The following is a 13,249-nucleotide window of genomic DNA, read 5'->3' on the forward strand; positions in this document are numbered from 1 at the left end:
AGTCTTAGATTAAGGAATTAAAGCACTGCAAATGAATTTCACATCCAAAATCATTCAATTTGTCCCCTTTGTCTTCTAGAATCCTAAGCATATGGGACCATACTAAGTATAGCAAAAATAGCTGCTGCTATAATCATAATTAGTACCTATTAGCCCTTCCTAGGTGCAAAACCCCAGTGATGAGAGCACAGCACGAGAACCTAGATAGAAGAGGATTTGAAATCTCTGTAGTACAGGATTGTTATTGCTGCCCTTGCAGGTTCACCAAATGCACAGTGAGTGAGAGGGAATTGCTGGGCTTGGGAACCAGGTCCTACGTGCCTTTCCCATACACACAAAGATGTACAGACTGAGATCTTTTTTACCTCCTTGCTGAGGCATTTCTTCTTGTCCGAATATGCGTTCTGTAAAAACCTGCTTATATGTTCCTAAATATTTCTAAAAGGTAGCACTATTAATTTTTAATACGTTAGGTATTAAAATCTGTTTATCGGGATGCTGGAGAGATTTTTTTTTTCTTGGTCATACAGTGGATAGCAGCTGTTTTACATAGGCTGGAACAGCTATTTGGTGACCAACTTAATGTCTGAACTTTTTGCTGAATTATTTTGGTGGGCTCATCTTTGTTAATGCATACAGCTTAGATGCAGATTTCAGCCTCCTTTCCATAATATGTAGAAGTTATAGGCAATTGCAGATCTAAAGGACATTGTCAATTAAAAAAATCTGACATGCAAATCGGAGATGAAGCTTTTCTGCCCAATGGTATTTTGAAAAATGTCTGCTTTTAGACCTAGAGTGAAAAAATATGAGTATTTACATTAGCGAGCCGCAAGTCACGTTTTCAAAAGCAAAGATTCTAAACCGTGCATGAAAAATCAGCGTGGACTTACATTTCCGCATGGAAAAATATGCCTCTTTGTACAGGCAGCTTTGTATCGAGTGTAATTCACTTCGGCAGCACGTGGGCTGCCTGAGCAACAGCAATACAAGCCTGTTTAGATGGGACCGTTTGCACGATCAGGCGTAGAGCAGGGGAAGCGAATTAGACCCCAGCCTAACGGGGTCGTGGAGCCCAGCAATAGAGCACAAGCCTCGTACATAGCGCGGCGGCCATCCCATCCCCAGAAACAAAGGTCCCACAAGCCCCCGGACACGGGGGCACACGGACCCCGTCCCCCCCGGCACGAGTGGCACCACGTTAACGCGGGGCAGCGCTGACACCGAGCAGGGACCTTCCAGCTCCCCCCCCTCCACCCGCCTGGGTTGCAGCCACCGTGCCTCAAAAAAAAAAAAAAAAAAAAAAAAGCCCAGGCTCAAACGTTTGACCATTGCAAGTAGTTCTCAAAAATCTGAGGCTGTCATTTTGTTCAGGGCTTCGCGTTATCCCTATTGACTTCGAGTGTAAAATCAGGTGAGAGCCAGAGATAGCTCATAAAAGTGAAGTCACGTGCGATAAGAAGAGTATAGATATCACAACCTATGTGTGAAGGAAAAGGGAACGAGGTTATGATCATTGTCTGAGGAGATCTGTTCAAACAATGTAATAGAAAGATGCCCCCTTTAAATAAACATTAAACTTTTGCTAGAGGGTTACAATTTACAGTTCCAGCTTGATCTTTTCAGGTGGTGTGAATACATTTAATATAAAGATGTCTATACAGCTTCCCAAATACAAGGCATATCTTGCACCACAAGCTCTGCAACTACTTTTTTTTAATCAATAGCTCATAAGTATTCATTGAAAGACACGTTGGTATTCTACCCGCAAAACTTACAGGAGAATCGCCACAACCGTATTAAAATCAACATTTACCTTCGAGCCTTCTCTTGAAAATGACGAAATATTGGGGCTTTTAAAGGAATTATTAATTTATTAGAAGGGAAGAGTTTGGATATGTGCTATATACACTGCTACCAAATTTTCCAAGTAATTAACCCAGTGAAATCTGGGAAGAAAGCAAAGCAAAACTGTGATTCCACAGCCAGGTCCATCACATGCATATGCAAAGGGGACAAGGGAAACTTTACCTCCTAGTCCTCCCTTTGCAAAGAGCTGCCCAGCTCCGACCCTCACCCACAGCCCCTGCTTCTCCCACAGCCAGCCCCTGCCCCTGCTGCTCATTTTCCGTCGGTTATCCGAGGATGCAGGTTAGCTGGTTACCTAGTTTTTCAAAGAAAAATATTTTTTAAAAGGTGCAAGCTTTTCTTTCTGCATGTGGAAACATTTTGATTACCATTAGAGAAATGACTACTCAAAGCCTAGATATAATTAAAATATTGGGTGTATTTTTAGATACACTGACTGGTCTACATGCCTGAATATGAAAACATGTCATCTTCGTTGGGATTTATTTTGCGGTTAAAATAATGCGCAACATTTTCTCCAGGGTCATCTCTGTTTAATTTATTGCCTGCAAAATAGATTAATTTCATTCCCATTTTTAATAATATATTGCACAAGCCAAAGGAAAAAAAAAGTAGATACTGAAAGGGCAAAATAACTGACATGTTGCATACAGACCTGGATACCAAGTTCTGAAAGCATGGACAGACTTAGACGATTGTGCTATATTAAACGCAGTAATTCACAATTCATATGTATCTCTCAAGAAACAAAAGTTATTACAGTGCCTATTTTTTAATAAAAAGAGATGAAGGTAAATGGAGATGGAAGGCCAAAATTGTTAAAGGAATTATGGGAATTGACTGATCCTTTCTTGGCAGTGTCAGCTGAGGAAGAAAAGTGTCATCCACCCAAAATGAAATCCTCAAGCCTAATATCCCACTGGGGATTTTTTTTTCCCCCATTGCTAAACATTGGCTCAGTATCCCGTACAAAACAAGCCTCGTCGACAAGGTGAAAGCCCCATCTTAGACTAACCTATCCACAGGGAAGAGTCTGCGTAAGAGCCCTATCCAGCTCCCTGCATCCAGAGATGTTTAATTACTTATGCAAAACAGACCCGCATGGGAAGAGGTCGGTGGGAGCAGCCCTTGTCCCAGCCCTTGGGCTCAGAAGCTCCCCCAGGAGCGAAGCCCAGAGGTCCGCGTCCCCCAGGGAGAGGAGGGAATTGGGGTCTCCCTTCCCTGGCTCTCTGTTTGGGCTAGTGAGTAAAAAAAAAATGACTTGACAAGCCATCCCTCGCTTCCTTATTTGTTTCTTCTTTTTTCTCTCCCAACTCACTCAAAAACCTCCAACCAGACAATTCAAAATAATTGAATCTTAATTTTGAAGTCACTGCAAGGTAACCAAAATGCATTTTTTGGCTAATGTCCTCCTTTCAAAAACAGTTTGATCTGTTCAAGGCTGCCTAGCACATGTTACTGGGCAGCTCTTCTAGTATTGAAGGAAGTAATTTGGAGGTGGTTTTCAGCCTTGCCCCATACTTCCCCGAGCAGATCCTCCTCCCAGGCGCTAAGCTTTCTGCTACCCAACTCAATTTGGCTGGTGCGATGGATTTTTTTTTTCCACTGCTTCAGAGTACTGTTACTAGGAAAAGAGTCAGCTGTGTCCCTTGCAACTTCAAATATCAGCAGTGATCTCTGAAGGTGACTTATGCCAACAAGTGTGTTCTAGAGAGACGCTCATTTGGCAGCACTGTATCACCAATTAGACCAGGAAATTTTGCCTCAAAAATACTGTTTTCCATATCACTCTGTGTGCAGTTCATTGCAAAGGAGTGTCTTTATGCATTGGATATTCTCCATGTAGCTGCATTGTCCAAATGATTTGTTACTTGAATGATATATTTCCCCAATGGAATAAAATGAAAATATACAGTACCACAGTAATTGACATAGTCCAGGATTTTGCTGCATTGTCATGTATTATAACCGTATATTCCTACTCTGCCCACGCAACTTATTCTAACGTTAGGGTTTTAAAAAAAGGAAGGAAAAAAAGAATAGAGGAAACAAACATGTCTATTGACCATTTTCCTGCTTCTTTCTCTCCCCCCACCCCCAGACCGAGGATCCTCAATACCATGGTGCACACTCAGACCAGGTCACTGCGTGGGAGCAAGTAGGGGCTTGGGGACTTCAAGGGCTGGCTATGAGCTGTGCTGATCTGCCCATGTGGTGTGTTTTGGCTCAGCGCACCTGGTGACTACCATCTGCTTTACTTAACTACATAGTAAGAATTTGGTTAAACCGAAGAAAACAAAATCCTGATGTGCATTATGGGTTCTGCCTTTGGTTTGTCTGTTTCTTTACAGTTTGACCCAAACTTGCGGGAAGTGATTATGTTTTAATAGATAGATTTTTGGAGTAGGTTTTGGAGGTATTTGCAGAAATCTTTTAAGTGTGAATATGATGTTGGCCACAAAATTCAGGCATGGCTCTGGATTTAAATTTTCCCAAAAGATGGGAGGTAGGCTATTGGTTTGGGTCTGGACCTTATTCAAGCTGAGCATGATTCAAGCTCCTTGTAACAGATAAGTCCTTTCTCCTGAATTTCAGCAGAAGGCTTTAGTACATCTACCCTGGGTTTAATAATGACAAAAGTCCTCTATTAGCTGAGGTGTGGCCATCAAATGTGGTTGTGTATTTGTACAACATTAGCGCTGAAGATCTGACTCCACGACCCATGTATTGACCCAACACACTCTCTTCTTTCATGTAGAGTGAGGTCTTCTGTTTGCTCCAGAACCTGTGAGACCATGTTATATATACCAGAGCTGCCTGGGAAGCTATGGTCAACTACAAAATGATTGTAATGTTTCCATCCTTTCATCCATTCCTACCTCTTTTTTAAAACCAGAATCTTTGAAATTCTTTTCTTCAGACTGAAAAAGCTCTTAAATCTGCAAAACCAGAGCTCTCTATTCCGCACCACTTAAGGTTGAGTATATGCTAATCTGGTTTGCACCCTTTTAATATTTTTTTTTTCTTTTACAAGTATACTGCTCAGAAACCATCAGGTTAGCAGAAGCATAAAGGCTGACGTTCACTCACAAACAAATCTACCAGGAGTACACAACACTGCAAAACTCCCTTTGGGGCACACGGAGGAACCACTGTCGGGAGCACGCCACCTCCAACCCCATCCACTCTTCAGCTCCCTACCTGAAATGGCTGCTGCCCGCTGCGCCAACTGCTTTGTGTTTTGTTTTGGGGGTTTTTAACTTGTCTGCTAAAAGCTGGACACAGCTGCCTGACCTCGCGTGGGCCACAGAAGAGTCATGGCAGGGGAACGGCATCCCGTGCCTGGCATGGGCTCAGACCAGCAGCACAGAAGCAAACATCTCCATTAGCACGTTAGCTGCCCTATGAGTCAGGTAGTCCAGCCGGCAGCCTCTTCCCATAATTGTTTGTCCTCTGTAATTAATTAAAGATGAACTGGCAAATAAACCCCACACTCCCAAGTTTTCAATGCATTCAGCATCCAGAGCTGGCAACTCTTCTCCACCAACTCCCTAATAAATACCATCCATAGGAGTTTTGTGCATAATTTCTGCGTAGACTCAGCTCGGGCTGTACTTGCAATACAGTTTCCAGCTGTTCAGCTCCAATTTGTGCGACGAGCAAAAACTATTTATGAAGCTTCAGCAGCAGTTTATAAATAGTCACATGATAAATAGTGGGTTGTGCTGTGTGCAAGAAAATTCAGCAGAGATGTCGCCACAGAGTATATCATTGCTTATTAGGAGCTAAAAGGGGCCTCAGAAATGTTTCCCAGCGTGGCAGCTTTCTGCAGATCGGTACCCTCCTGTGCAGGCAGGACCACAGCAGATCTCCCTGCCGGGCTTCCCGGCGCCCGGGGTGGTACCGAGGCTGGCACGGGATGCGGAGCGAGGAGGAAAACCCACATCCCACGGCCATGGGGTGCAAGTCTGTATGGCCACACGGGGAGCCCTGCAGAGCATCCCTGCGCCCCTGCCACCCAGTCCCACCCCCGGACCTGGAGGGGCCACCTCCATCCTGGGTCACTTGAGGAGCACGCAGCCAGTCCCGCGCTGAGCTCCTCCGGGGGGTGCCGGGAGGTTTCCTTCCTCTGCAGCACCAGCTGTGTAAGGGACACTGAATTTAGACCACAAATTTTTTTTTTTTTTTGCATAGGCCGGCAAACAGCCATCATCTGGGAACAATGAGAGCTGTCAGGACGGGGGAAGGGAGCCGGCCAAACTGCGAGCGCGGGCTCGAGAGCCGATGCAAAGAAAGGAAACACTCCTCAGGAAAATTTTGCCCTGAAAAAAAACAAACTTCATTAGCTGAAAATGAATGCTCGGTCTATTGAGATGTGCCCTGCGCCCAGAGAGCAGAGTAGCAGGGACAGGTGACCTATTTTCCTTGGAGAGGAAGGAGAGGTTGCTCTCTATCGATCCCACCCTTCCTCTATCAGTTTATATATTAGCTTCTACGGCCTGTGGAGGAAGCAGCCAGTAATGGAACGAATCATTCACAATGAATAAATCATCTGACTAATTTAGCTTGTTTTTCTGCTCATGGCTCTTCCATGAACAGATCGCCATTTCCCCAAATTTATTCATTATTTAGATTTATCTTGTAGTTTTGGGGGTTTTTTTTCCTCCACATTTTTCACTCCTGCAAGTTAGCAGAAAAAAGCTATTAGTTCGGTTATGACCGGACAGATGAGTTGCATGAGGCTGTTCCTAGCCCCAGACTGGATGAGCTCAGCATGGCTGTTGCAGAGATTTGCATTGAGAAACAGAATGAAAAATTGAATTCTATAAATGGCTAAAGCCAGCAGAGTCCAAAATTCAGTTTCTACAGATGCACACCTCCTTCAGGGCAGAGCCTCCCAGCATCTCTGTAACACACCCACGGTGCCAGCACAAGTGAAAGAAAAACATAAGATTGTCAAGATTAGCGTAAGCATTTTTTCCTGCATGTGTGGATTTTAAAGCCAGAAGGAACCATTAGATCATCTGGTCCAACCTCCAGCACGAGTCAGGCCATAAAATTTCATCCAGTCTCCCCCGTATTGAGCCTGATGACTTGTATTTACCCAAAGCATATCTAAATCAATCTATACCATATTCTGGCTAGCAACCATCTCGATGAGCAGCATATGTGGGGTGATACCACCTAGAGGATCGCTTGGCTTTAGGTCTTGCTCAAATGATGGTAAAAACAATGGAGAAAGCTGCGGTGCTGGATTCGGACGAGGTCTGTAGGATCCAGACCCCGTGGTCAGCATCGGACGGGATTTGGGAAGCCTGGTGAGTGCCGCGGCAGCTGCCTGCTGGCATGGACGGAGGGTGCAGAAGGGGAGGCAGCCACGGGGCTTAGGGCTGCGGTGGGACTGGGGAGGTCGTCTTCCCCCTCCAGAGATGCCTCTTCCCCTAGCAGAGCAAACCAGTGGAGCAAAAGCCTGGTGGCTTCAGGCCTCAGTAGGTGCCCATATTTCTTTCAACTTGTTGTTTTCAAGTGTTTATGTTTCTTTTGCTTGCCCTGCTTGAGAGCGCTGCGCCCTTTCATGAAGATTTGACGTACACAAAGGAACAAGCCAGGAAACAAATGCCGCCCAAACTAAAGCACCACCTGCAGCACAAAAATGCCAGGCAACTCCCACGCACGTCTTCCCCCACCCACCACATCAAGGGGGAGGCTCAGGGGCAGAGCACGGTGCTCTGTCCGTTAGCAAGCCCCAACACCCAGGCATCGTCGGACAGAGAAATTCCCGACTCATAGAAAATAGGGAAAAGCTCCCATCCTTGCCCCACAGGAACTCGAGCTCAGGTGCTTCCCGAGCAGTCTCTGCAAAGAGAACTAAGAAACAGTATCCTGCCATGCTAAGCAGTATTGGTGAGTCAAATTTTACGTGCAAGCTAATTGCAAGCTGATGCAAGCTGCAACTTCACACTTCTCTGCGTGAAGAGCTGCACGAGAGGCGCGCGCCCTCCTCCTGCACAGCCGCTGCTGGCTGAATAAGTGCAGACCCTCCTAAAAGCTCTCTATTTCCTCACCAGTCTGGGCTCAAAATGTAATCACTGTGAGAAATGGCTGCGAGATTCAAGCTGGTCAGAAGCTGGGCTCCTCCTGCCAAGTTCTGAGGAACTGGCCCACAGCCAGGTAATGCTCAAAAGTAGACAGGATCCTTCCTCCCCTCTCCTCAAACTACCGACAAATGAAGTGTCCAGTGTACTGACTTGACCAAGAGGTTTAGTATTGCTACAGCAAGACCATACAGTCTTCTGGGCAGCATCCTTCTGCCAAGCCCTTGTCCTAGTCCGTAACCTAAGGCTGCAAGCCAGTCACTGACAATTCCCATCTGAGTGTAAATCAAAGATGCGACTTAGATGGAAGCAAAAGTGGATGTAGCTCAAAAGAAAGACAGAAGAGCAGACTAAAAGCCACTCTAATTTACACTGCTAATTGCAGCAGCATCTTAGGTGAGGTAATGGAAACCGTGTGTAGCTGTGCCACCTACGGTGTGATCAGCCACCGCTGCCCCAGCTGCAGAACAGATCTAACTCTGTGCACCTGAGGGTGCAAATGGGAATATTTTGGAATAGTGGCATGCCATTTGTCCTGGGCTGAAATGAGAGGGCTTTTTCCCCAGATCATACCCTAGCCTGAAGGAAAAAAGAGATTTCTTATGTATCATATGTATCTATATATTTATATGGAGTGAATCCCAAATAATATTTCAGCTTTTTAGTTAGACCTTTTCTGAATTTCCAATTGTCTTGTGTAGACAAGCCCTGAGAGTAAACCCAACAAATTCCAGATGTCAAACCCCATTCCTGACTCAGCCTTTTCTTACATCATCTGACCAATCAGTTCACCTGGTCGGTCCTCTGTTCCTCCAGTTTCAATCACTTGCAACGTTATTTAACCATCCCTTACCTTTTCCTGTTTAAACGCTGTTAAGTTTTTTTTTCCCCACCCTAACAAATTCATGCACTTGTTTTTTTCCCCATTCCAGTTTAGCTTTTTCCTCTGTTGCTTCTGGGAACTATCCTGTTATGGGAGAATAAATGACAAACACAGTGCACAGAACCAGATGTGTGCCTTCAACAGTAAAGGGATGGACAGGCGTATGGACGGGCGTATGGATGGGCGTATGAACACGCCACCGTTGCAGCACAGCAGCAAGCCGCGGGAATAGCCCAGCTACATGCTCTTATTCCTCAATAAGTACTGGTTTACCAAAAGCAGCTTAGTCTCCAAAGAAAGGAGTAGATTTAAGATGACTTAAATCAGGGCTCCACATGACTTAATGACTTGCTTCTTTCTCTCTTTTCTCAGAACACTGACAGGAAAGAAAAAGGGAGGGGAAAATCCTGGAGATTCTGAATTAAAATATATTTTTTAAGACCTTTTTCATCACACTTTAAGTCTTAATTTTTTATTTTGGAGGAAGCAGCTAAAAATTGCTATGCAACTGTTTAGCCATGTCTAATTTGGTAGTACATTAGAAAGACTTTCAGCCTAATACTCTTGAGTCTATTGTAAATACTCAAACATTGCAGTCAACCAGACTGATAAAAACATTTTAACGGGGTTATTGGCAAGAGTGATCTCAGATTTGCTAAAAGTCATGTCTATGTTCAAGCATGCAAAGCAGCACATTTTCACTTACCAGTCTGATTGACTGGTAAAAAATCTTAATGCAAAATAAAGCTACTGACATACACTGAGAGTGTGAGAGTGTTCTTGGCTGGGTCTTGTAGGCGCAAAGAACATCTAAAAAGTCTGAAGACATTTCTGAAGTGCTCTCAGAAGTTTTTCTTATGACATAATTGAAAAAAGGGTCAGTCATGGTTACAAAATGAATGCTTCAAAGCATCTTTGGCAGTTTTGTAAGATAAAAATAAGCTCATATTTTAGGGTGGTTTATGGTGGAAATAAAGTGCTGTGTTATTTGGGGTATGCTGGAAATTAATGAAAGCCAAAGAAATACTTAAGACTGCAGCAGCTTTTTAAAAAGTTATATTGAAATGTTTACGGTCAGGTTAGTCGCAAGATCTGAGACATCTGGGAGTAGGAAGGACTGTTGGCCTTTTCTCTGATCTGTTCGTAATACTTCCTATATTTTTTCCCTTTGTATACCCTTTTGGTGATACAGACAGAACTCTTGTCCTGTGTCGTATAGATGGAAGTGATGTTTCTGGTAATGTTTCTGTTGGTGCAGGTGACATGAAATTATTAGAGCCAAAGATCATGAATTAGTGAACTTTATGCAAATAATACAAAATTTCAGAAAATAATTGCACAAAGACCAATTAACAAGCATTTCTCCTAAGACCAAGCTGCCTGTATGTTCAGTTAAAATATAAGTCATGGGGTCATTTACAATACACCGTTCTTGCAAAAACTCCTCATTACTAACACAGCTTTGGCATTAACTTTCTTAGCAAACTTAGGGCCATGCAATGTATAGCTCATTATCCCTGGAAGCCATTCCTATCACTGTCTTAATTAGATGTATTTTGAGAGTCTAACTGATACTGACCTGGACGCTGCTGTTGGAACTGAGCAGTTGCCTGTATTGGGTTTCTAACTTTAGCACTAATGTGAAAACTTTATCAAGATGGCCAGAGTTACACACCCACAGAAGAAAATGAAACGATCCAGTTTACCATTAACATAAATTTAGGATGTCCTGGATATTCAGTATTCTATACCAACCAGATATCTATCTCAAAGCTGGCTGTAGTACAATATGTCAGAGAATTGCTTTTTGAGTTCAGAGAGAGGACAGATTTCGTTACAAATGTCCAGAGATTCAACTTATAGTTTTGCGACACAACTAACTTGGATAAATTAAGGGATTGAAATATAGTGTACTTTGGTGGCTATAAACTGTCTGGAAATAAACTCCAAGTGTGGTCAATGATACTATGAAATCTTCTTGGTGACCCAAGTCATCTGGTGGCTTGGGTCACCTCCGCCCTCACTTTCACAAGCAGGCATTTCACAAGCTGTTCTGTTTATTTGCATCCATAAATCTCATCATGATGGTGAATGGCGGCACGAAAAAAGTCATAGCTATGTACTAAGTGTTAGTTTGTTGTTTGATACCTGGTCTTGCCATGTGGGACAAAGATGACTCTGTGTTTGTGAGATGGTCTAGAAGTTTTTGCATTTCTTTCAGTCTCTCTATCTTAAACTGGTTTTGTTCAAGCCCTACTACACATTGTTATTATCAATATGAACGCTGCTAAATAGTAGGTAACAAAGATGCATTGGATCCTTAGTATTTCAAACATGATACCATAAGCAATTTATGCATTACAGAAATTATTAGATCTATCTAATGTCCTCTTGCTTGTCTTGCCCTCTGCTTGTCTTTATTCCCATGTGTCCCATTGAAGGTTTTCAGCCAGTGTGACTCAAATCCCATACATCTTTTACGTCTCCAAATCAGACGGTCAGTACCAGATGGATTCCCACGGGACCACCTGAGGGCTGACACACTCCTTTCTCCCAGGTCAGGAAACATTCATGGACATCTCCTGCACCTGCACAACTCCTGCCTCTGGCAGTGACCAAGGCAGACTGGACATGATTAAAGAAGGTTATGCCTCAGCTGAGTCTCCTGCATTGCCATGCCCTAACAGCTATAAACCATAGGCAGCAGCAGCCCAAGAAGCCGCCCTTGGCCAGACGTCACTCACATATCTCCAAGTACAGCATGACCCCTTCAGTCATTACCTCTTTATATGAGTCCATATAAGATCAGTTAATGTGCCTGAGGTTTTCTTAAGAAGAGCTCTTATTAGTGCTGAGACTTCTACTTCTGAATATTTTTTACGCCAGCAAGATTTCTTGGTAGCTTCATATTTCAGATGGCTACTGCTTTTGCAAAGGTGAAGATGATATTCCCAGCTGATTCTAACCAACATAGTTCAATACCAGATATGAAGCATTCATCTGGCTTTTACTTTGCCCCTGGGCATAGTGCTTTATGGTGGTTTAACTGCAACCCCAGAGATCCCACCCTACATTTCACCTCCTCCCTTTTGTGAAGCGCATCTTGAGGCAAGTGAATAGGCTTAGGGAGTGACAGGACACCTCCTCCATTGTGGCCTATTAATACAGATCAGTACTATTTCTTCTTTGATCTGCTTTATCTTTCAGCAACCAGATGTAGGCTCCAAAACAGCAAAAAAAAAAAAGAGAGCATCATCCCATTTAGTCATTTCGCCATGAAGTGTTGTCTTTGGGCAAACCGTTGATTTGCCCATAGGTTCTGAGTCTGGCAATAGGTTCAGTTCTGGGAATAGGCTTTCTCTGTTCTCACCTTACTCTTCATCCTTTGTAATTATCTTTTCACTGTCTGTAATATTTGAACACCCGAAGACTTTTTTTTCCAGTTGACATGGGTGTTTTCTTAAGCCTTTCTCTGCTAATTGTTTCACAGAATCATACGACCTATTCTTGTATCCACTTAGATATCTCTCAAGAAATTGTCCTAGTCAATGAAATTAGTGTCCTTAATTAGGCCATCTAGTTTGGAAGGCATTAGTGACATGGGAACCGGGTGTTTCTGACTGATTACATTAGTTAGATCAATTTAGAAAGCAAAAGCAATGTGAAACCAAACTCTGTGCTGGTGGGAGGGAACCGAGGAGTGGGGGAGCATCTCCATTTGCCTGATAACATTTCCATTGCTGGGCATGCTAACACACTCTGCTGCATGTATCTCACACCAGCGGTGGCTCCGCTCTGCAAAGAAACAGCTGTGATGGCTTTAGAGATGCTTAACTGATAAAGCACTTTGGGGAATCTATCATCACATGGAAAGAGTCTGGTAATAGCTCTTCCTTCAACTTGTTAGCTGCAAATGAACCAATTACTTTGTTCTTCCTTTCCACTGGCATTACAAGATCAGATATACTGTACTCGGACTGTCATCTTCCCCAGTGTATTATTTTGGATTTCTCAATAGTACTGTAGTGCTTTTTGATGTTTTTGATACTGCTGTTATTTTGCTAGATACACAGGCTCCTCCCTCTGTCTTATCGCATGCACACCCTCTCTTTCTGTATTTGTACTGAGTCTCTATGTCTTTTCATGCCAAAGAAAGCCAGCTCACTAAATGCAGTAATGCCACGGTCTCCAGATCCTCTCTTTAAATATGCTTCAGCCATGGTCTCCGCTTTAAACACTGATTTTAGCCAAGCTTTTTCCTAATTGTAATTAACGTGAACTACTTTGTTCCAAAACAGCTCGGCTTCCTGATTTGTAAACTGTTCTCAGCGCCATCCAATTTGTCCAAACAACCAGTTCCATACTACTCCATCCTCCCTGCTCACTCCATACTCTTTTAGCC

The sequence above is a fragment of the Haliaeetus albicilla genome, chromosome 4 (assembly GCF_947461875.1).
Source record: "Haliaeetus albicilla chromosome 4, bHalAlb1.1, whole genome shotgun sequence".
In the NCBI taxonomy this organism is placed as follows: Eukaryota; Metazoa; Chordata; class Aves; order Accipitriformes; family Accipitridae; genus Haliaeetus; species Haliaeetus albicilla.